The 23,637-nt window shown below is 47.8% G+C and overlaps 1 pseudogene; it reads left to right on the forward strand.

Moving 5' to 3' along the window:
• The first annotated feature begins 278 nt into the window (after window positions 1–278).
• Window positions 279–23,637, forward strand: part of LOC144153142 (uncharacterized) — a 32,050-nt pseudogene continuing 8,691 nt past the window's right edge.

Here is a 23,637-nt window from a genome sequence, read left to right on the forward strand (position 1 = left end):
GCCGGAGCCGCTTGATAAATATACGTGTGTCACATAATGCGTATACCGTGTGGGTGTCATTGAAGCAGCAGTTAGCATGATAATCAAGCTAATTCTAGACAACCAGGAAAGCTAAGAATAACCAGCTGAATTTTAGCTCACGCTACGTACATCCTGGCATAGTCAAGCTGAGCCACCGCTAATTTTTTGGTTTTCCTCCTATGGCTAGTGCTGACTATATGACCATATTCGTGAGCGCTACCAAGAAATGCTCATTAACCGCTTAAAAATCCCCCGTCATGGCGAGCCTAACGGCACTCTACGCAGGTAAGCTCGAGACGATACAGAATAAAGCAACACGGTTCATTTGCCGCTTATGTGGGTGAAATTTTTTCCCCCGAATCACGGACGCGCATTGTGAATAGGGCCCCCGTGGCCGATGATGCACTTTTGAGCATATCACTTTACTGCGCGAGGTTATACACGACCACAGCTGCATTTCTTTCAGTCAGCCTTCCCGCGCCAGGTACCGTGCGCGCCAATCTCACTAATGTTGTTCTCTTTCAGCCGTTTTTATTTGTTTTAAGTTTTCTCCTGTCCTCAGCGTTGTTGATATTTCTATTAGCCTATGGTTCATGCATGGCGGGCCTTATCAAATGAACAGTTTGTGAAAGAATTGACAAAACATATATTTATATTTAATCTGGGTGTAGTCTATGTTTGATGTTTCTATGTTTGATATACTGTGTGATGCGCCCACATATGACTTGTTTATTAATATCTACAGCAGTATCTGCAAATAAATCAATAAATTATCGCGCCTCAAGGGGAGGGTATAAATGTGTGACGCGAATGGATTCTAGCGTCACGTGCGAGTTAAATGCTACTGCATGAAACGCACCCTTTCAAAAAGTGCAAAATGGTTCACCAATGTGCATTTTTTAGTGTTCGCATCTGCTAATTGTGCACTATTACCTAAATATTCGCAACATCTAACCGTCTCCAAGTGCCGGATGGAAGAACCGCTAAATCGAGATTTTTTTTTCCTCCCTCTTGCTTCCAAGCAAACAAGCCGACGTTGAATGACCCGAAGCTGATAATGTGGGACACCTGTGTTCTGTTAGCGCCAAATTACGGATACGAGGCTGTGGACTAAAATGCACTGAGCAAACCATATGCCCTTCGAACCACCACACTTTTGAACGCGGCTAATGTTACGCAATAACTAGGGGATGCAGAAAAATTTAGAGATAAAATGAAATTAAATGAAATAACCTAACCGAAGACTTAACAAAAGCTCTTCTCAACATTTCGAAGCCTCCCCGGCTTCATCAGCGGTGACTGGATTGGCCGTGTGCAGCAGTTATATAAGAACTGTTACATGGGAATATAGAACACACACGCACACTCACGTGTGTGCGTGTGTGTATGTGTTCAGGGAAGTCTAGGAGGCTTGGAAAAGTTGGGGAAATCTTTTATCTTTTACAAAGCTTTTAGTTGGATTATTTGATTTCATTTGTTTTCATTAAGTTCCCACACAATCATACCGAGTTCTGTCAGAGTTGTTCACGTTAAAAAAAAATATCCTAGCTTTCTTACGGTGTGAGCAAAAAGCATAAACGCCGGACACGTGCGGGATTTCCCGGCACGTTAAACCTCAGGCGATGTACGTTATTCCACTAGCACAGACTGCAGCTTCGGTGCGCGAATCCCCGATTTGCTTTGAACGACCGCTTAAGCTGGATGTAACTTTGTGAATCAGTGATACAGAAACGGAGCTCTCGCCGCACCGGAAAGTTGATACCTTGTTACTTGCAAGGAGCTTGCCGCACTCACCGATCCAAACGTTAGGAACTATGCCTGAGTCTTCTAGTGGAAACTTGAAAACAGCGATAATTTTCCTTCAAATTTAGTAAATTTTTCGTACATTTCCTTAATGAATTTTGCGGTCTTTTTTTATGAAGCATGATAACACGTACGGCGTTTTAAAATATATAAGAAATTGTAAAAACCTTGATTATGCGGCGGAAAGATGTGTTTTCCAAATAAGCAGCCACTAATCTTCTCAAAAAAGAAATCTGACCGCAGTTTTCCAGTCACCACAAAGGAAACAGGACAGCAAACGGGGGTCATACACGGAAGCCCGCCTCTTTATTTAGAAGATCCGTGCAAAGGAGGTACTGTCATGCACTATCGTCATTCGTGAAATATTATAGCAAACTTAATTGCATAAAATTTTGCCAACGGCAACACCATGTCACGTCTGCTTCCATGCACTGTTGCCTGTCGGGGCCAGGAGATTTCGCGTACGGGACAATTGCGGCCTCGCATTTTGTGCTTGAGAAACTCTCTATGCGTCGCCTGCAGGCTAGAGGTTTGCGTGCCGTTTTCTGTCGCCTTGATCTTGGTCTATGGCACCTGCCCAAGCCGTTTTGTAAAACACTGATGCGTTTTTGTTGAAGTTACTTAGTGGGGGCTTGGAATGAACGCAAATGCAATGAAACCACGTTAACACAGAAGAAATCTTCAAGTGAAGCTGAGTATCGAGAAGAACGAAATACCGAAAGTTTCAAAGGCAAGGTCGCGTATTACAGAGACTTATCACATCCTACAACTCACAAAACCAGCAACTCAAAAAAATTTGTAACACAAGATATAGCATATAGTTCAGAAGAAAGCCGCATCAAATACCTGTTGTGCTTGAAATACAGACGGCCCCAAAAAGGCAAGCATTTTGAAAACAGAGGTGGATTAAAAATACTATATATACTGTGCACATTATCTCACTTTGCGGTGATTTCGTGGCTAAGGTGTGTGCTGCTGACCACGAGGACGTGAGTTGCGTCCGAAAAGGGAGGCCAAAGACGAGGGCGCCTATGCGTCAAGATTTCAGCTCACGTTAACGATTCTTAGGTGGTCTACATTAATTTGTATATACAGGGTGATCAAAATTAAGTCGACAGGTTTTCTAAATATGACGCGCTTAGGTTTACGTGGGTACCACCTCTACGTGTCCCCCTGGGCGCATAGCCTCACTGTATAGGGGTCTTCACGTACATCCAAGCGCCTAATTTAAAAAAGAACCTGTCAACTTAATTTTGATCACCGCACCACAGAGCCCAAATGTGCCTTCGGTGCGTAACGCCCCCATAAAAAGTCACTTTGCTCCAAATTGTTGCGATCGTTTGCTTGTTTCGCAGTGAAATTTAGTTTTTCCCATGGAACCTTAAATATAAGCTCGATTCGTCTTGTATCAGAACATTAACAACACAACTTAAGGAGCAGGTGACAGTGGAAGACGTGAACTGGTGGATGAGTGTAATTGCCCTATCGTTGCATGATGCTGTAAAGGGGATATCAACACTTTGGTTCTACCCTTTAGTATCGTAACTCTTGTAGTTTCTTCACGCAACCTCTAGGAAGGAAAAGTAGTTGGTACTAATAAAACTCCAAATTTGGAATTAATTGAAAAGACAGACACTCTGCGAATGATGGCGTTTTTGCGCGATTTTGCGGCTGGGGTTACGAGTAATACGGCCGACATGAAAATGTTTTTGAGATGACTGGGCAAAAATACGGAAGGCATGTATGATGTTGCTTTTCGATTAGAAAAACCTCGAGTTCACTGGAATCCCAAATTCACCAAAGTGAAACTAATGGGTGCTAATGTGTCGCGTCTTTAGTGCATCGTTAACTTATCTGAGCAACTTTATTGAGTCCATGGCATTTCCTCTTGTCTAATCTTGCCCGATTCGCTCGAATATGGGAAAATATTTTTATGCGCGAATCATATCCTGGTGCACCTGTGCATGCTTTTGTGGTAATGATTTTTTGCAGCCGAATTCTTTTTTTGGATGCTGCCTGAGTGTACAAACAGTGAGGCCAGTAGATCGTGTAATACTGTGTAAGATGCATGGATTCATATCAGGTGTACCGTCTGTTTTAAAAGAACGTTGCTCTGAATTTTTCGTAATATTACTTGTCCTTGCATTCTGCAGTTAAGACCGTATAATTCGTTAATTATAACACCGTGCGCTGTTCACAACCACTGCAGCTACCTGCTGCAATAACGTTACACTAATTAGCAATTTGATTGCATCCTATCGCAGCGCCCCAAATTACGAATGTTGGTTATTTCATGGCTAATGTCGACTCTGTGTTCGTTGATGCAAAATATTGACCCCGATAAACACACTATCAATTCGTTAACTTTAGCCCTGACGACTGGCCAGTGGTCGTCACAGCCGAAGGCAGCGAATGGGTGGTGAAGATGGTGCGAGCGGAGCACACCTTAATTCGTACGCACTTTTATTGCAAAGAAAATGCGTCCAAGTCGGCCGAAAGTACACGACGTAGCCTAAGCATTGTATAATTTGCTCTCATTGTGTAATTAGACAATGACTGCTACTCACTCAACTGTCCGTTAAAGCGGCACTATACCCTTATGGGCAAATTGCTTTTTCTGTTAATGAAAAAACCGTGAGCCATTCCACTCTGCAAATGAGGAAAGATGAACGGCGAAGCGGAAGAGGAAAGTACGTTTCTTGCAAGGGTCCCCTCGTTCAACTACTCCTCGCTGCACAACGCCACTGGAGTCGGCCAGTGAAGTTGACTAGCACACGGCACAGAGGTGACAAGAAATTCCGGACAGAAGCACGAACACGTTTATCGTGAACTCATAATTACAAGTGAATGAAACTGGGCGTAATGAGGGAGACATCTTAGGGACCAATTGCTGTGCAATTATTGTTGGAAAGGTTCGGTAAAGCAAGAGTTACAGCCGTTTTGTGTAACCGTATCCTTATCCCGTAGATGTTGGTGTATTCATAAGAGACGATAACCCCATGACATTTGCAACTTCACTCTAAACTAACTAAGCATGACAAGTAAATGAAACGCGCAGTAATGATAGGCTTCTTAGCGGCCAATCGCCGTATATCGTTTTCGGGAAGTTTCATTAAACGAGAGTTACAGCCATTTTCTGTTGGGCATTCTCGATAAAGTTGGCTTTGTCGCAAGGCGTTATTGCTCGCGCGCAGTAAAAATGCGCGGCAGCTTGCCCTGCTTTAAGACAAAAATAAAACTGGCGCATCTCAGTTGTGGTAACTGTTTACGGAAGCAGGAATTACCCTCCGCGGTGGCTCAGTGGCAAAGGCGTTGTGCTGCTGAGCACGAGGTCGCGGGTTCGATTCCCGGCCGCGGCAGCCGCTTTTCTGATGGAGGCGAAAAGCAAAAACGCCCGTGTGTACGAGATTTCGGCGCATGTTAAAGATCCCCAGGTGGTCAAAATTAGTCCGGTGCCCTCCACTACGGCGCCCTCATCGCCTGCGTTGCGTCGGTGCGTAAAACCTTACAATCAATCAATCAATCAAAGCAAGTTCCTCCATGGAGGTCTGCCAGGTTGCCTGCTGTGGTTTGTGTTGCCGTAATCGTCCGCCGCCGCACCAGCTTGAGAGAGAGGGGGTTATAGCATGAAAGCTTTTTTTTCATTTACTAAGGTCAGTTTCGATTTTCTGAGACCCTGCATTCGTTTTGCAGCGCTTTGCGTATACATAAACGCGCTTTCTAATACATTAGATTCAAATGAAATCATACGGCTGCAGACAACTGTGGTAAGGGGCATGGTGATGCACGTGTACCCCAAGACGTATTACGTCACGCTTTTCCGCTAAAATTTATTTGTGATGATTACAATTCTTATTGAGCTCACAACACTAGAGGTACATTTAATCGCCGTGTGAAAAATGACGATCGTGTCGTGCTGGACACTTGCGTCGTGACAAACGCACATGTTCTCCGAGCAGTGGTGCCTGAAAGGCTCGCGGAAACGATCTACAGTAAACCGTCTTTATAACAAAAGTACCCAGGAAAGGAAACTTACTTCGCTATAAGCAGTAATTCGTTAAAAGCGGAAAATCCTCCTACACTCCATTTCGGACCGTGAAAAACTTCAAATAAACCGGAAATTCGACTGCGGCGATTTAGTTATATTTAGGATGTGCTTTACTTCTGGTCACGCCATGCAACGGGACGATTGAACGAACAGTTATGGCGAATACTCTTTGCGCGCTTCAGCCTCAACTTTGGAAAAAATCTGTTCCTCATTTTTCTTAATTTTTTTCTACCTTGCAGCCCTGCGCGCTCGTCCCCTTAACCGTAAAGCAACGGTCAGTCAACCCTAGTCAGTCGCCCTTGACAGCAGCGGCAAGGTTTTGCCAGGAGAAATGTTCCTCCCCCCTGTGCCAATGCCACATCACCGAAGTCCCCAACCTGTCCGAATAAGGCGTCGTGGCTCAACCTTCGTATCACCAGGCCAGCCATCTCGCCGTCCTTGCCTGTAAGCGGGCTCCTCCCTCAAGACGTGCCAGGCTCCTCCCACCGGCCACTTGAGATGCCACCTCCCGAGCTGGGACGGCTGCTTTTCCTTTCCCTCTGCCGTGCCCCTCTTTCCGCTACCTGGCTGGCACAGTGGTCTCCCTCCGCCACCCTCTCCCCTTGTTGTTGGGGCTGCGCCGCCACTATCGTGTAAGAAATGGAAAATTACACTGTGTCATTGCGAGCCAAGGAAAGATTTATTTTCCTCGGCGCCGTCTCCGGTCTGGCCGCGCGGCTTTCGCCCTGCGCGCATCGGAAAAGGAGAGTGCGGGGAGACGCTGGAGTAGCACTGACCGCCGCGAGTTTCTACTTCTTCGAATTCGCAGATAGCTGGCTCGTACGTTGCGTGTGCCAGCTTTCGGCCGGGACGCTCGCGAAGCTGCCGATCCGTTGTCTGCCCCTTGTTTTCCTTGTGGGAATCTCGCTGATAATCTTTCGCTCACTGCTTCTGGCGTCATTGGCGTCCCCGATACAGTTTCCGCTGTTAACTACTTGTCATTACCAGTTTGCTCAGGTCTTTTCTGGCAGGAAGTTCCGGAGCAAGGAATGAAAGCGCGCCTTTGGCTGTCCTCTTCACTTCAAAACCCTATCGCGAAAGCGGTCATGGACAAGTCTTCGGAGAGGGAGTTTCTGCGAACTTGTACTTCAGTTTAGGACCCTAAATTTGTGTCTCCCAACTTCCACTACGTCTTATACTTCGGGCCCGTGTGCGCATCTGTGTACGTATAATTGTGCGAATGCTCTACAAGTAACGTATAGTGAAAATTCACATGAGCAGAGGAGCTTATCCCTCGATGGTGGTGCGTTATTTGGAGTTACAGATAGCCTACACTGTTAGGTGCTGCCCCCCGTGATAAGACTTAGTATCCTCTCCCCCCCCCCCCTCCACCTATTTGTTCCGCTTTACCCAAAACATCAGCGTAGATCCGTAGCTTGGTTGTGGCGGTCGTATGTTGTGTGTGTGGTTTTTAAACATCTACCAAGCGTTTTCGTACCCGCCGCGGTGGCTCAGTGGCTAAGGCGTTGCGCTGCTGAGCACGAGGTCGCGGTTTCGATTCCCGATCGCGGCGGCCGCTTTCCTGTGGAGGCGAAAAGCAGAAACGCCCGTCTGTTCGAGATTTCGGCGCACGTTAACGATCCCCAGGTGGTCAAAATTAGTCCGTAGCCCTCCACTACGGCGCGCCCCATCGCCTGCGTTGCGTTGGCGCGTTAAACCCTACAATCAATCAACCAAGCATTTTTGTTTTGTTTTAAAGCAAAGCTTTTTACCTCTACCCCCCAAGGGTTCTTTCGCGACCGTTGGTGTCACCAGAAAACTCCAGCGAACAAATAAAAGAATTTACTTGCACCGCCGGGAATCGAACCTAGCACTAACAGACTTACAAAGCGGAAGCCCGCTGTCTTACCGATTTAGCTACGAGCCCACGCGAAGATGGGTCAGACCGGTGGGGTACTCACCAAGCACATCTACGAGTTTACCCCCTGCGTTCTCGCTGAATGCCACGTGAAAGCGTCACGCGCCCACTCGCGCCCGTCTAGCGGCCCTGCGCGCACCTTGCTCATGTGCTAAGAGTTAGAAAAATTAAAGGAAGCTCACAGCAATGCATGGCATCTCACTTCTAGTATGCCAATGGGCTAACACCTGTGGCCTCCAGTCTCACCTAAAAAATCACAGCTCCTTGTCGTCCGCCCTCACGCCAAAAAAAGAATACATTGAAATACTCCGTGATGGCCGGACCATCAGTCCAAGGCCCAGCATCAAGATCCTGGGCCTACATCTTGAGGCTAACAGCAAGAGTGACTTCTCCTTGCAGCCTCAAAAACAGCATTAATCAAATCATACACATGATCAGGCGAGTTGCCACCAAGAAGCGAGGCCTAAAGGAATCCGGTACCTTTCGATTAATTGAAGCTTTTCTCCTCTCGAGAGCCACTTACGTCAACCCCATGTCTTCTTCTCAACAAGGAAGACATAGAAATGCTTTATATAATGATTAGAAAGGCGGTCGAGCAGGCCATTGTTCTTCTCATGAGTGCGTCCACACAGAGGCTGCTTAGCACGGGGCTCCAGAACACGGTGGAAGAGTTGATAGAAGGCTATCTTTCTAACCAGAAGGTACGACTAACCGCAGAAGGTAACCGCATGCTTCACCAGATTGGCTGGGCAGCTCAGAATGTCACTCCGCTTGACGTACTCCCAGACTCTTGGCGACTAAAACTAAAGATACTCCGTTTGCTTAGACATATGAACCCCTAACATGACGAGGGTCACCGAAAAGTACGGGCTCAGGCGCTAAACACCACCCTCGGTGGGGATCATGCAGTTATCTACACAGACGCCTCCAAACATCGAGGGCAGCAATACGCCATCATCGTGGCTACCTCCAGAACCAACCTCATTGCGTGTATCTCGCTTAGGACCCAAGAAATGACGGCAGCAGAAGAGGCAGCCATCACCCTGGCTCTCACTCAACCAGGGGTTCGGAGGGTAGTCACCGATTCCCAGCAAGCCTACTGGAATTACCAGTCGGGTTGGGTGTCGCGACCTGCACTTTGCGTGCTAAAAAACCACTCCCCAAACGGTTTCATTCAGCTATCTGGACACCCCCTCACGCTTCAATGGAGGGCAAAAAATACGCCCACCCAACAAGCCTGCGCGTTTACCTCCCGTGCTATGGAGCTGCACGAGGACAGTCACCAGCTTGTCACGTTCAGGGAGATAACCCAGCATTATCGCCTTCTGAGACAGACCATTCCTTCGCCTTACCCGGACCTTTCCAGAGAACAACAAACTACCCTACGGCTCATACAATCCGGGTTCCTTCCCACAGCCTACGCGTCTTCACTTAATGCATCCGAATCACTACAACGCTGAATGTAAATTTTGCTCAGAAGTAGGAACACTCCGCCCCATAATCGGGGTGTGCGACTTTAGCCATGAGCACCCTCCTCTCTTTCCGTCAACTACCCAACAAGAGCAATGGGAAATGCTGCTGTCCAGCCCCTGTCTACTTACCCAGCTTCAGCGGGTGGACAGAACACAGGCCACGCGGACTGCATATGGGCCCCCACAGAAGAAGGAATCACTCCCCAGGGCTGCACTCTGGGCCGTTAAGAAATCTGAACAGAAGTATTTCTCCCACCTTCTCCTCCTTCTCTGCCGCAAATCTCGTCGCCTCCGTCCGCGGCGCAGAGACGGAGAAGTCAGATCGTCTAACACCTGGTTGGTGCTTTAATTTTATAAAAAAAGTTTCTACTCTTGTGCTACACCAATAAAACTCAACCAAACACCATTCATGCATCATGCATTAATTTAACCTGACCAAGAATATCTCTTTGAAGTAATAAATGGTGTGGTTAAGTGCATTTCACTTTTCTCTGGTTTTACTATTTGTAGAGCGATGTGTGTGAATTTAAGTGACGTCGCATGTGTAATCGTTATGGGTGCCGTTTACAGCTTTGCTTTCCAACCACATTCACGGGGTGGATTGGCGCGATTTTTTTTTCTGCTTAGAATAGCTTACACTGACTTTATGTCACCCCTTTAGTCATCTTTTACTTACATTTAGAAACCCAGCTGTTCGTGGGCAGGATTAAAATTCTGTTTTTGAAAGGTGTGGTAAAATTGTGTCTGGAAGCAGTTTACAGCAATACTTTAAATCAAAGGGTACACTACATCAGGCACTGCGTCAGCAGATCTAGGCTTTCTAGACTAAGCATCACAAGTCAGGATAGGATGCATCACTCAGCCAATCGCGATACGGCGCCACCAGAGCAACCTTGACAACTTGGAACACCGTAGCGCCTCGCTGTCTCGGCATTTTACAGGGTACAAGGCCAGATAACCTCAGAAGCGGAGAGAGACCTCTCACGCGTTTTTTCATCCACTCTTGTTCTGTAGAACTCGGTTTCTTATTCCCGTCGCCAGACGTGCAGACGTTGCCTTCTCCGTGGGCGCAAGGAGAACGTATACCTCCGTGCTCTCCGCCGCGGTGTCATTATCTGTTCGTTAATTCTCGCTAATGTCTCTGCTGCCATCCTGGCCAAGACCTGCTTCTTGCAACCCGCTTGCGTACTGGCGTTTCCTTTCCCTCACCACATTTCTCTCCCTCTAACTCCCTTTCTCCAGCTAGAGCTCCGTTTTTGGCGTCCATGCATGCCTTCTTACGGGGGAAAGTTTGGCCAATCGTCACAGCACTCGTGACCGCTGTACTGTTCGCCACAGAGATAACTCCCATTCTTTCTGAGCTGCCTGTTTTCTTCTCCGCGCTGTTACATGCTCTCCCGTGTCTCTGCTCCCCCCCGAGTCCTCTCTTTCTTTCTCACCCCCCGGGCCCTACATCCGTGTGGTGGGGTCCAGGTCGTGACACGGCGTTTTCTTGCTAGTTACCTATCGTTATGTCATTATCGCTGTCCTTTTTGCGGCCACGTCCGTCTCCCTCTCTTGTTTAAAGGAGAAGGTGGAGCGAGGGACCGGCAGAGGTTCGACCCAGAATCGCGGCGAATAACGAGAACGGGCGTATCACTGTCTTGCATCTTTCCCGTAGCCCACGCAGTGTCTGCGAGTGCGTGCGATGCGAATTTTCTATTTTGAAAAATCATCTGTAACAAGACGTTTTTAGTGTTCTCTGCGCAGTTCTAGGGGGCTTGGTTAAGGCTTTTTTTTTTCATTTTAAAGCAAAGCTTTTTACCTCTACCCCCCAAGGGTTCTTTCGCGACCGTTGGTGTCACCAGAAAACTCCAGCGAACAAATAAAAGAATTTACTTGCACCGCCGGGAATCGAACCTAGCACTAACAGACTTACAAAGCGGAAGCCCGCTGTCTTACCGATTTAGCTACGAGCCCACGCGAAGATGGGTCAGACCGGTGGGGTACTCACCAAGCACATCTACGAGTTTACCCCCTGCGTTCTCGCTGAATGCCACGTGAAAGCGTCACGCGCCCACTCGCGCCCGTCTAGCGGCCCTGCGCGCACCTTGCTCATGTGCTAAGAGTTAGAAAAATTAAAGGAAGCTCACAGCAATGCATGGCATCTCACTTCTAGTATGCCAATGGGCTAACACCTGTGGCCTCCAGTCTCACCTAAAAAATCACAGCTCCTTGTCGTCCGCCCTCACGCCAAAAAAAGAATACATTGAAATACTCCGTGATGGCCGGACCATCAGTCCAAGGCCCAGCATCAAGATCCTGGGCCTACATCTTGAGGCTAACAGCAAGAGTGACTTCTCCTTGCAGCCTCAAAAACAGCATTAATCAAATCATACACATGATCAGGCGAGTTGCCACCAAGAAGCGAGGCCTAAAGGAATCCGGTACCTTTCGATTAATTGAAGCTTTTCTCCTCTCGAGAGCCACTTACGTCAACCCCATGTCTTCTTCTCAACAAGGAAGACATAGAAATGCTTTATATAATGATTAGAAAGGCGGTCGAGCAGGCCATTGTTCTTCTCATGAGTGCGTCCACACAGAGGCTGCTTAGCACGGGGCTCCAGAACACGGTGGAAGAGTTGATAGAAGGCTATCTTTCTAACCAGAAGGTACGACTAACCGCAGAAGGTAACCGCATGCTTCACCAGATTGGCTGGGCAGCTCAGAATGTCACTCCGCTTGACGTACTCCCAGACTCTTGGCGACTAAAACTAAAGATACTCCGTTTGCTTAGACATATGAACCCCTAACATGACGAGGGTCACCGAAAAGTACGGGCTCAGGCGCTAAACACCACCCTCGGTGGGGATCATGCAGTTATCTACACAGACGCCTCCAAACATCGAGGGCAGCAATACGCCATCATCGTGGCTACCTCCAGAACCAACCTCATTGCGTGTATCTCGCTTAGGACCCAAGAAATGACGGCAGCAGAAGAGGCAGCCATCACCCTGGCTCTCACTCAACCAGGGGTTCGGAGGGTAGTCACCGATTCCCAGCAAGCCTACTGGAATTACCAGTCGGGTTGGGTGTCGCGACCTGCACTTTGCGTGCTAAAAAACCACTCCCCAAACGGTTTCATTCAGCTATCTGGACACCCCCTCACGCTTCAATGGAGGGCAAAAAATACGCCCACCCAACAAGCCTGCGCGTTTACCTCCCGTGCTATGGAGCTGCACGAGGACAGTCACCAGCTTGTCACGTTCAGGGAGATAACCCAGCATTATCGCCTTCTGAGACAGACCATTCCTTCGCCTTACCCGGACCTTTCCAGAGAACAACAAACTACCCTACGGCTCATACAATCCGGGTTCCTTCCCACAGCCTACGCGTCTTCACTTAATGCATCCGAATCACTACAACGCTGAATGTAAATTTTGCTCAGAAGTAGGAACACTCCGCCCCATAATCGGGGTGTGCGACTTTAGCCATGAGCACCCTCCTCTCTTTCCGTCAACTACCCAACAAGAGCAATGGGAAATGCTGCTGTCCAGCCCCTGTCTACTTACCCAGCTTCAGCGGGTGGACAGAACACAGGCCACGCGGACTGCATATGGGCCCCCACAGAAGAAGGAATCACTCCCCAGGGCTGCACTCTGGGCCGTTAAGAAATCTGAACAGAAGTATTTCTCCCACCTTCTCCTCCTTCTCTGCCGCAAATCTCGTCGCCTCCGTCCGCGGCGCAGAGACGGAGAAGTCAGATCATCTAACACCTGGTTGGTGCTTTAATTTTATAAAAAAAGTTTCTACTCTTGTGCTACACCAATAAAACTCAACCAAACACCATTCATGCATCATGCATTAATTTAACCTGACCAAGAATATCTCTTTGAAGTAATAAATGGTGTGGTTAAGTGCATTTCACTTTTCTCTGGTTTTACTATTTGTAGAGCGATGTGTGTGAATTTAAGTGACGTCGCATGTGTAATCGTTATGGGTGCCGTTTACAGCTTTGCTTTCCAACCACATTCACGGGGTGGATTGGCGCGATTTTTTTTGAAGTGATGCTGTTTTTGTATACTGTTGGCTGGAACAGTTTATGCGGTGATCTAGTTTTAAAAAAATGTTAGAAGCACGTCTATATAAATTGGCTGTAAGATCCCCATATGCCCACGCACTTGACGCCACAAATAGCTGACATCAATGCCGTAACCGAACTAGCAACGTACCGAGTGTCAATTACAAGGTCTGTGCGATTCAGTTTCTTCTGAAATTGGCGGATATGCAATGTTAGAATATGTTGTATTGGAGTGGCCATATAATGCTTTATATGTATGGTTTAGTGAAGTGGAGGTTTTGACGGATGCCCGTCTAGTCGGGAGGGTGCGTTTGAACGAGAAAGAAGGCACCGACCAAGGAACGAAAATTGAAAAACTTAAAAGACGTTTCGGCTCCCGCACGGGAGCCTTGTTCACTATCAAGTTGATTGTGTAAGGCCTCCGTGCTAGAGCCGAAATGTCTTTTAAGTTTTTAAGTTCTTGAACAAGGCTTCCGTGCGGGAGCCGAGACGTCTTTTAAGTTTTTGAGTTTTTATTCCTTGGTCGGTGCCTTCTTTCTTGTTCATGTGGTTTAGTTCACCTGACCTGCGTGATAACCACGCTCCGTTGTCGAAATCAAGCCCGAGAACATTAAACTCGTCCACAAAACTACAATTAAGAATTCACAGGTCTCAACGCTTCCCAAGCTGGAAATTCGAGACTGGCCGCTTCATCGTTCTTTGCGGACGGGAAAATTTTTGTGCAGTCGTTCTGCTATGCGACGCGAGCGTCATTTTTCGCTTAGTGCTGGGATATTTTGTCCGTTTGAACTGATTTTGATATCAAGATGTGGCGTGTCACGCTTTCTGATGGTTTCGTAATGAGAAATTAACAAAGCATCCGAGATCAGAAGGAGGCTTTAATTTCTCACAAAGCATCCGAGAATCAGTAGGATGCTAATGGCAATCACCAACAATTAAACGTGCTGCTATAATGTAGCGCACCGTGGCTGCCGTTTTTTTTTTGGGGGGGTGGGGGGGTGAAGGGGGGGAGAGAGAAATTCAAAACTCCGCGGCGCATTTCGACGCATGTTAAAGGTCCCTAGGAGGTCTAAATTAATCCGTAGCGCTTCCTTACGGCGCGTACGTATCCTGAACTAGGTGTTGCCTCGGCGCTAAACCCCAGGTTGAATCTCAATAGGCGCGCGCTACGTGGGAGCGCAACAGCATGCAAAATCTTAATATCTGTAAAAGCAACCCAATGGTAACAACTTTCTTAAACATTTCATAGGCTCAAATACGGGCAGTTTAGCTAACAAAAAGCTAACAAAGTGCAGTGGAACCTCGTTAAACCGTACCCGCATAAGCCGTAGTTTCTTTTTATACGTACTAAAGCCGAATGCCCTACTCGGTTACCCTTTAACCTAACGCATTCGGACAAACCGTAGTGCAGGTTAGTACTTACTTTCTTGGCGTCGCCGTCAGGGGCGGTTTAACGATGTTTCATTGTATCTCAACTTGTCGGATATAAGGTTTGGTATCGACTCTTACAATGCCGCGTTAATGCCTTGTCAAAATTTTTCCCTTGGATAATTAGTCGCGGGATACGAGCGAAAACAGGTGCGTCGGGATTTGAAAAAGAATCTATCTCGACACCTGGGACGCATAAAAGAATCTATGTCGACACCTGAGACGCATGAGACGCCATACGTCACTCTTTTTTTTTTCTTTTTTTTTTGTGCGTACAAATCACGTTAATCTGAAGTTCACCACCATCTTTCCATGGTCTCCTCGGAATCCCATCCTTCTATGCCAAACTTGGCCCGTGAGCCACACGCGTCCTGGACACTTCGTACCTCTTAAAAGGAAACGGTCCTAAGAGTCACCCGCCCAAGAAAGTATAGCGTTTACAGCGCACCAGCCTCCACGCTTTTCCGAGTACACATGCGCGAACCTCCCTTTTTTCGAGACCTGCGAAGCACAGGGTAACCTTACGCACATTTCGAAACTCGCGAGGAAGCTACTACCGTGTTATTTGTCGGTCTTGTGCATGCGTGCGTGTAAACCATCTAGATCGCGAAAAAAAAAAAAAAACGAATACGAAATTGCCTCCATTTTAGCCTGCGCCTCCCAGATAAGCATGCGAGAGCAGATCTTGAGTAGAGGACGTGAAACAAAGGCGGGTGTTTAGCATCTCCAACGAGTAGCCCCCTCTTCGCTGAAGAGAAAGGCGTGCTGGCAGGAATTAACAAACACACCGTCACGCAGCGGAGGCCCCCGTGCTCGCCTCCGCTCTCCGCCGGAGGCGGACACGGACGTTTCCGGAGGAATCGGCCCGGAATCGGAGTAAATGGAGCGCTCAGGAAACCAAAACGCCGACCCGACCTGACCGAAAGCGGTCCGTGTGTGCCCAGTGGTCCAGGAGCTCCTCGCGAGGAACGCTTTTGCGAGAGGGTGGTGGTTTGGCGTAGGCGAGCTCGCGGCAACCAGTTGAAGAAGCTCCCGGGGCCGGGCGACGCGGTTCTGCCCCGTCTGCCCAAACAAGCGGATCGTTACTGTTCATTAGCAGTGGCGCCGGTCGGCATTTTGTCTCTGTGCCTGGCGCGCGGCGATGGTCCTTTTTTCTCTGATTCCAGACGGAGGGCGAGGGTGGTGGGCGCGCGATGCCCAGCGACGTTGTACCCTCGCCCCCCTATGCTGCCTCATTACGGCCACCGCTAACACCCAGCTCCTTTTTCTCTGTAAGCGCCACGAGGAGGGGGCACGCCTCCTGCTTATTTTAAACGGTGCAGTTCGTCCCCCTCCCTCACCTCCTCTTCTCCCCCTTATAGAAAGGGGGAGGGAGGAGGGCGTGTGCGCTGGTCTTCAGGTAGGCTGACTACCCGCAGGGATACACGCGTTCTCAGGTTTCATATGACACTTGCTCGAACACCTACGCTCTTCGGTCGCCGCCGTGGTTCTTTCGGCGGTCTTTCGGTAGTTCAGTTTCGTTCATGCCGCTCTTCGGATCCCGTTTAGTGAGAAGTCGGCAACTTACTTCCACGGCTCCGGCTGTCATGTGTGGACGCTTGAACTCGCGTTTGTTTTGGCGCTAAGAAAAGGCCACCTCGTGGACTCTGCAAGAAGAACTAGTGAAGTAGCGGGCGACTCCAATTCACCCTAAAAGCTCCACAGACCGAGATAATAGACAGGAGCCTCGAATCCTTGAAGAGGTGCACCGACGTGAACCCCTGCTGGAGACAGCGCGAGAGTGCCAGATCGCTGATGCGAGTTGATAGACCGACCAGCGAAGTGTCCCAAGGGTGCCGACACCGAGGTCTTCTCGTGAAGCAGACATGCGGGTATTCTGTCCACCCTTAGACTTCGAGGACATGTGTGGGCAAGGAAGGTTTTCTACCAGGACTCGAGATTCTCAGCTGTGACTTTCCTCGCTCGGGCGTCCACCTTGCGTTGACACAGCCTCGTCGCCGGTGACCGCCGATGCAATGCCTGTGCTACCTTTCTCGCCGTCGTCAATGTTCCTCGATGACCTGCCGCGACATCATTGGTGGGGCGCCCCTGGTACGTACAACTGAACGTCGATTCTTTGTTGGCCTAAGGATGTAAGGACACAATCCCCTGATCATTCACATTCGTTTAGAGCGGTAAAGTTAAATTCGGGCGAGTGGTGATGGCACATGCAAGATGAACTCGGCCATGTCGTGCCACGACGTACGCTGCAGCGCCACAAAAAGAATGATCAATGTTTGGCGTTTGACTAACTGGTTCTTCCCAATAGACTCAGTATTCTCCGAGGCATTCAGATAAGCCAAAAGCCAATTAATGCACCCACAGGCGTTAATCCTCAATATCTCTTTACGATCCTTCCCAGCAAGACGTTAATATAGAAAGAGCTACGTCTCGATTGTCGCAAATACAATTTGGTGTAGGCTGATGTAGGCTTTCAAAGTAGCATTGTTGTTTTGCTAGGACACACCCACCACCCCAAAGAAGACGAGTTCACATGGAAGCAAGATGTAAAGGGTTAGCGAGTACACGCATTACTTCAGAAGGAGGCGCGCCGTACCAGGCGGCCTCGGATGAGTTTAGACCACCGGGCTTTTTATTGTACCTGTAACGTCTGATCGAGTACATGTGTGAACTTTGCCGGTGTTTTTGCTTTCGTTTCACTTTCGTCAGAAAAACAGCCGGTGCGGCTTGGCTTTAGCAACTTCGTGTTTACAGGATCCGAATGATTTAGCCACAATACGAGGCGTGGCTTAGGCTTCAGTGAGCAACCAGTCCGCTCCGCATGAAAGAATGAATAACCCCCGTTTACCACTTGCGACCCAAATGAATATAAACTTGCACTATACTGTGAACGAACAAAGTGTTTGACGTGACTGTACACCACCCTCAGCTCATAATTACGATTCCTGTGTGTCTTAGTAGTCGAACCTCTACTGTGAGCTGAGCATCACATAGCCTTTTCAGCGTTGTGGTTAGTCAGTTCGGTGTCAACAGCTACACGTTTCTCTTGACTTGATTCGCGAAAATAGTACTTCCTCGCATGGCTTCTTCCTACGTGCCTCCATCTTTCCACATTCTACAACGTGAAATTTGCGTTTACCGCACTCAGGCGACATATATGTATAGGGCTCAGATCAGTTCGGGCAACTCTGATTACACTTCCGTCGCAAATGACGCCTTCACGACTGAAGACCAAACCCGTGACTTTGTGTATGTACCTGTTGACTACACACCTTACGCGTTCGCTGCGGCCCTTCCAAGATACGCACGCGAAGTTTGGACTGCGGCGATTGCGGTTTCGGAAGTTGCTTGTTGTGGTGAACAATCATCTTCGCGACCTGTGTACGAGGCGCTATCGTCGGCCAACCCCTCCCAGACACTATCGGCGAGATCCTGCGGTGCCTCGTTGTTCTCTTTCGACTCGACACTTCGCTAAGGCAACCACCATGGTGTGTACTATGACCGCTTTCTGCCGCTGTTTCCCAAATACATTCGTACCCAGAGGCGCCGCATGCATCCCCCATATAGCCGCCTCACGACGTACGTCTTTGATTGCGTGATGAGCGAACAATCGCACGCATGAATCTTCCTAAAAACCAAAATCACCAAACGCTGTATGTACACCGCAGGACGAGGCCTTACTTCCACCTGCCTGGATAAGTTTGTCCCCATCTGTCTTCTACATAGTTTAAATTCGTCCGCACTGCCTCCGGCTACCGGCCTGTATACAATATCCTCCCGAGCGATATTCTGTTTTAACTCACCGTGACAGCTTTCATGACCCTTTGTTAAAATATCATTTGTTTTAAATACCCCCTAGCGTGAGTAATTTTGTAGTACTATTTGCTCTGTCATCCTTTGTACTGACTGGAGGGCTTCTAGCTGTCGCGGCTATACAATGGCGCCGTTTCTCTGCCATGTGACTTGCGGTTGCTCTTCATTGTCTATGCTTCCATTTCGCATTTTATGCTGACATATTTTCTGCCATATTCGGTGCAACATAGCGTTGTTCACCTAGCACATTCCTTCCATATTATTGCACTCCACAGCAGGCATTTTCTTCCAGCCACCTTTTCCTTTTTGAATGAATTTTGTTTCTTGTCACAGGTAACCCTTGTTTCCGCATATCCTCTTATCACACGTTGAAGGAGGATGAGAAAAGCGAACGGAAGGGAAATGATGAAGCATGCAGTGCTGAGGAAGTCGGGCTTGGGAAGGGCGAACCACTCGGCCAGGATAGTTTTTCTTTCTTGTGGTATTCATTACTTCTGGAAGCAAACGACAGTTTTATCTCCTTTCCGCCAGTACTCCTCTTTTTTACTACTCATCTATCTTTCCCCCATTCCCTTTCCTGCAGAGTAGCATGTCGACGTATGCATGTTGGCGAACCTCTCTGCATTTCCTTCTTTAACAAAGAGCTTCTCTCTCTCACTAAAAAAGCTGTTAACAAAATGACAATTATGTAACAAAACATCACGGTGCAAAAGGCGACCAAGTGACTAAAAAAGTACTTAAGAGGCAGAACACAACAAATCGTGGGAACTCCCTTTCGAGTATGAATTGGATAAATCCGTGATCCGCTCTGCTGTACCCCGAGCACGTCAAAGTCGGTTTCACCGTTATACAAAAATGCAATGCAAGGAAGACATTTTTGTAGTAGCAGGATTAGTTTTTTGACAACAAAGTAGGAAAATCTCAGTGTCTTTTATTAAACACCTTTTTAAGACACCATGTATACCTATAAAACGCTATGCGCTGAGCTCTTTAAAATCGACTTCACTACTATACACAAATACATTGCTGCGAAGACATTTCTGGAAGACAAGTGCATCGCAAGAAAGAGCAGCTTACGCATTTCTAGGCAGTGCTCACTTGAGAAATTCTGCAATATTTAGAGTTGTTATAACTTAATCCCCTCGAAAAAACATCCCCTATGCTTGAATGCTCCAGCGCAGAATTCAAGGAATTATGTAAAACCCTAACGAGCGCTTTTCAACTGAAGTCAAGTCAAGTCGTTTTTATTCCCAACAAAATTTGTTGGGGGTCCCCCAGGCGAAAAGCGGTCATGGATCGCTTGAATGTGCCTGGGGGCCCGTACACGCAGCGAGACATGTGAAGGAACAGAAACACGAAAGTGATGTTCGATGAAATTACAAAACAGATCTTACGATGCACACACATCAGTGAAAACATATTTACAAATACAGTGACACATTTTTCAAAAGTTTCTGTGAAGAAAAAAAGAAGCGCATTCCCGCTCATACGCTTCTACAAGTTGCGAACACTCCGGCAATAGGAAATGCACATGTGCGATAGGACTGCAAGGAAAAATTGGCAGAGAACAAAAAAAATCTTCTCACTTGTGTCGATGGCGTGTAATGCGTCGACAACAAAAAGATACCAGCATCAACAAAGGGTGCACTATAGAGCAAACATTGTAACAATTACTACGATTTATGGATGAAATAATCGCGCAATGGCCTTCTCGAAAGTGTGTTAGCTAATGCCCCTCTTTTCCAAGCTATTCAAAATGAAACGCATTCGTGCGCCGGCGTGGAACGAGCCGTGCACAAATATACCTTTTGCAAGGTATGTATTTGTACAAATACCACTCGCCCCGTTTCCTCGCATTGAACGGGCAGTATGAATATTTGTCTGGATACTGCGCCTCGAATGCGACATGTTTGATATGCACCAATCAGGATGGAAACGTTTTGCAAAAATTTTGTAGTCAGCATTGGACAGAGGGATTGAACGATGTCCTTCCGCAGTTGTATGCCGGTTCTCTGCAAATATTGTGCACATTAGCACTGCGTGAGCAATGTAAAACGTAGGAAGCCCTCTTTACGTAGGTTCGTGTTAAAAGTGCCGACAGAACAGTCACAAAGAGTATGAAAGGTTCTATCAAATTCAGAACTGAGGCCGTCGGGATCAGGGGCTCGCCAAAAGGCCGGTTTAGTTTAGCAGGCCGTCACGGGAGCATACATGCATGGACAGTGCTTTAGATTCAGCGCCGCAGAGCCTGAAATGACGTCACGATCAGCATGGTTGTTATATTATGCATTCCGCGCGTATCTCAAGTGAGCGGTCTGACCCACATAGCTTTCTCATCTTACTTTTCGCCGCAACCATGCGTGCGGGGTTTCGTGGGTAAAATGCACTTTGCATTTCGTTTTCATTGCCCGCTCGTATTTCTAATGGCGCCTCTTTGGTGCGTTCTTTAGTCAGGCTCAGCTGGGAATTGGTACATTCTAGGTAGAACCGGAAGATTAATCGAAAGCTCGGGCTTATACCCATACGCGTGACGCCATACGCGTGACGCCTGGAAACCGAGAGAGTTGGCGAATGCAAACTCGGTTGTGCACTTCCTTGCTTACTGTTCAGTCGCGCTGTTCATTACCGCATTTCATGCACTGTGCGACTTTCGCGGGAGATTTAAATTGCCATTTCACAGATGAGGTTCGCTCCTCGGAATTTCCTTCTATCAGGGTCCGTCAGCAGAATTCGATTTGCGGCAAAGCCAACCTCCTCGCGAATGCTTTAATCACAGTGCATTTGGCTGCTAAGACGAATTTATCATTATGCCGAGTTTTATGAAGTTCTTTGACTTGTGATAATTTGTTCACCGTGGAGCTGTAAACAATTTAAGAATTTCGTCTGCTGTCAATACATCCACTTCAACGGGAGGAATGGGGTTATAGAAAGCGGCTGTAACTCGTGCTTTATCAAAAGTATCTGCAAAACAAATTATATGACGTTGGTCTTCTCAAGCGATTACACAACGGTGAAAAGTTCTATCTCGGAAGGTAATATGGATAACTATCAGTCGCAGTTTTATTACACATACCGTGAAAGTCCCTCGTAATCCAGTCCAGTTGCATCAGAAGCCATCGTGAAACGGCAGCCGCATATTAGTCTGCTAGGTAAAACTGCAGCCTTTCCAAGCTTCATTAAGCTGACTAACTGAGAAGTATGCGAAATCGCGAACTAAAAAACAGTCATGTTTTGTTTCATGCAATCGTTGAAACGTCATCTCTGTTAGCACCTTCGTTCATAAAGTATTCTCAAATTGCAATTCAAACCGCGTTTTTAGCAGAGGAGTTTCATTGGGGTAAGTGCTAATTGTTCGATCGCAAGTTACAAACAAACGTGTTTAGCGTGCATCTCATGGACTGCGTCCAGCTCCGCAGGTGATCCTTCTTCGCAGAGTAGAAGGGCACTAATCTTTTTTTGCTAAAGCCGCTGCACGTGCCCGGAACGCTCGTCAGTCGCCGCGAGGAACGCGCTCACGATCGCTCCACATTTTCTTGGTATTTTTTCCTGCAACACCGAGCTTATGGCGTGTACAACAGCTCCGCAGTTAAAAATTGGCGAATCTTGCACCAAGTCTCGCAAGGCTTGAAGCATAGCGAAGCTGCGAAGCTGGGGGATTTCTTTTTATGTAAGCACTAAAGAACACACCACCACGCATTGCATTAGGTTTGAAATTGTTTATTTACAAGTTCCGTCGGTGGATATGGGGCCCTCAGTACCTGTCTCTGCTGACGTTTCTGCGTGAAACAAATGTGATGCTGTATATATAACTGTTATGCCATAAGGCAAACTCTCGTAAAAAAAAAAAAGTTCCGTCGTCTCTTTTCACTGTGGTAGTAGTAGTCATCGTCATATCCATCGTCGTCTTCCTTATGCATGACTGGCACGCCCGAATTGTTTTGTCCGCAGCCTTTCACATTTATCCCAAAATTGAATGCGTCAGCACGGGCTACAACCGGCGGCAACCGGCTTCGCGAACTGGGCGTCTCTAGCGCGAGCTGTCTTTGGCTCCGTCCTTAAGGCGCGGAGGCACGGGAACTGTTGTCTTGGTATTTTTTGCGAGCGCCCCGCGCAAGACTAGACGCCGGGCGGCCCTCGTAAAGCGCATGCTCACGCTCGCGTCAAACGGCGGCAGTAACCATGACCCAGGGTATTTTAATTACGCCGCACAAATCACACATTACGGCCAGCAACAACAGCTTCGCTGTTAAAAATTCAGAAACTTCCTTTCAAGTGAAAACTGGTGGATTAAAGCGCTGTGCCATAAACCGAGCCCCTTGAGAGTGGTCTACACTGCTACACATAAATGCATTGCTGGTAAGGCATTTATCTAGCGCAAATGCAAACTGTTTGTTATTAGTGTGGGAAGACCCTAGAGCCATTAAAAACACTTCCGAAAGACGCCGTGTGAATATATTTTGTTACTGAGTGAAAAGCACACAGATGAAAAGCGGACCCTTGTTTGGTTCCACTTGGTTCCACTTGGCATTCGGGAAAAATCATGCACCCCTCCGTCTAACGACGACGATGAATGGACGCAAAGCTTTCTCGTGATGGATTCTTTGGTTTGCCAATCCCACACTGCCAGTATGGGCTACTCTGGAGGTGCGCACCACTTTTCTAGAATACCCACAGCAACTCTCGAGTTTTCACTCCGTATAGCCCTAACGTTTGTGTTTGGTGTGTACGAGGCGAATCGGTACCTGCTGCTTGGCGTTCACAGTTCACTAAGCAATTTCTTGTGTGGGTGCCGGTTTGAGGTGATAAATCCCTAAACCTCAAAATGGGAAGTTAGGCCTAATGCCGTCTGGCTAACAGCCTTAGGACACGAAGAGGAACACCATTATTCTCGCGAGGGATTCTTCGGTTGCCGTTTGAGTTTTCCAAACCGCTTCGACCATGTCGCAATGGCACAATCGGATATACTCCGGCTTCATAACTCCAGGGACCAAGGTTCCGGTTCCAGGGACCCAGATTCCGGCCACGGGATGCTTTTTTTTTTTTTTTGCTTTCACTTTCGACTACGATCATTCATCATCATCGTCAGAGGCACCCG

Source organism: Haemaphysalis longicornis, unplaced genomic scaffold, assembly GCF_048455015.1.
Source record: "Haemaphysalis longicornis isolate Haplotype H1 unplaced genomic scaffold, Haemaphysalis longicornis Haplotype H1 scaffold_9, whole genome shotgun sequence".
In the NCBI taxonomy this organism is placed as follows: Eukaryota; Metazoa; Arthropoda; class Arachnida; order Ixodida; family Ixodidae; genus Haemaphysalis; species Haemaphysalis longicornis.